The 1,727-nt window shown below is 39.7% G+C and overlaps 1 pseudogene; it reads left to right on the top strand.

Moving 5' to 3' along the window:
• LOC102810958 overlaps nt 1-1,727 on the top strand; it is a 111,291-nt pseudogene that overhangs the window by 108,382 nt on the left and 1,182 nt on the right.

Genomic DNA, 1,727 nt, shown 5'->3' with positions numbered 1-1,727 from the left:
TCAAGGACTTCATTCTTCTTGGATCAACTATCAATGCTCACGAAAGCAGCAGTCAAGAAATCAAACAACATATTGCATTAGGCAAATCTGCTGCACAAGATCTTTTTAAAGTGTTGAAGAGCAAAGATGTCAGCTTGAGGACTAAGGTGCACCTAACTCAAGCCATAGTATTTTCAATAACCTCATATGCATGCGAAAGCTGCACAGTGAATAAAGAAGACCATAGAAGAATTGATGTTTTTGAATTATGGTGTTGGAGGAGAATATTAAAAGTGCCATGGGCTGACAAAAGAACCAACTGATCCGTTTTGGAAGAAGTGTAGCCAGAGTGCTTCTTGGAGGCCAAGATTACCAAACTTTCTCTCTCATACTTTGGACATACTGTCAGGAGGGATGAGTCGCTGGAGAAGGATATCATGTTTGGTAAGGTGGGTGGTGAGAGAAAATGAGGAAGACCCCCAATGAGATGGATTGGCCAAATGGCAGCATTGGTGGACTCAAACCTGGCAACAGTAGTGAGGTTGGCCCAGGATCGGGCAGTGTTTCGTTCTCCTGTGTGTAAAGTTGCTATGGGTTGGTACCAACTCGATGGCACCTAGCAACGACAAATAACCACCCTACATACTTTCACTGCTAAATCCACAACTCCAATGAATGCTGGCAATGAGATCTGTCCTGATTTTGGCCAATCCCCACACTCATACACATAGCCATTTCATTTTTAAAGATTTACTGGATTTCCTAAAGTTAAATGTAGAGTTCATATTGTTCATAGTTTTTATTTTTTTCTAAATAAATGATTATCAATATAAAAGAGAATAATTCCATTTGAATCTGTAAGCATTATTTAAGTTTCAAGATGATAGTGGCTGAGTGTCTGACTGGGAGACAGGGGTGAAAGGCTGTATGAAGCAAAAGAAACTAGGAATCATCCCTGACCCCTCTTGCAGTACTAGGAGCCCAACAGAACTATTTTATTTTGTTCTTTTTTTAAATAACAAGTAAACCACACAGATTGCCATCATAGGATGGAGATCTACATCATCTACCAAGAGTGGAAATTTTATGAACCCCACAGACCTGGCCCAAAAAGAAGCCTGGAAAAAGAGAATTAAAAAAGAACAAGAAACAATGTATAATGGTATGAACTGCGGTTTTAAAGAAGAAGGATCCCAAACATTATTCATGACATGGAAAAATTAGATTAACTTGAGTTTAATCCAATGCAACAGTCACAGTTAAATGAAAAGGTTCTGAAAGACAAGCATAAAAAACTGTGTGAAACCTTTGAACATATTCTATGACTATGAAAAAGAGAATCCAGATATTTACAAAGACTTGAGAAAGTTTGAAGTAGACTATGAACAGAAGAGGGCTCAATTTAGCCAATATTTTGATTCTATTAAGAATGCTCAGCACATGGCAGTTGAGAGTATTCCTTTACCAAATATGCCCCATGATCCTTCCACCATCTTGATCTAGGACATTCCACTTCTTAGTGCTCAGCCACCCTCCATCCTTAGGAAGATTTCAGCTTATGGACCACCAACGTGGGCAGTTTCTATACTTCCTCTTCTTGGACATGGTGTTCCATGTTTGTCCCCTTGTAGAAAGCCTCCTGGTCTGCCCCCTGGTACACCTTATCCTCAAGTTTTACAGATGTGTGGCCATAAAGTTGGTTTTGCCCTAGATCTTTCCCCTTGTAGGCAAGATGAAGATAGGGTCCT

Source organism: Chrysochloris asiatica, unplaced genomic scaffold (assembly GCF_000296735.1).
Source record: "Chrysochloris asiatica unplaced genomic scaffold, ChrAsi1.0 scaffold00035, whole genome shotgun sequence".
NCBI classification, from domain to species: Eukaryota; Metazoa; Chordata; class Mammalia; order Afrosoricida; family Chrysochloridae; genus Chrysochloris; species Chrysochloris asiatica.
The sequence above is the reverse complement of the archived record's forward strand: the minus strand, read 5'-3'. Positions and strand labels throughout refer to the sequence as shown.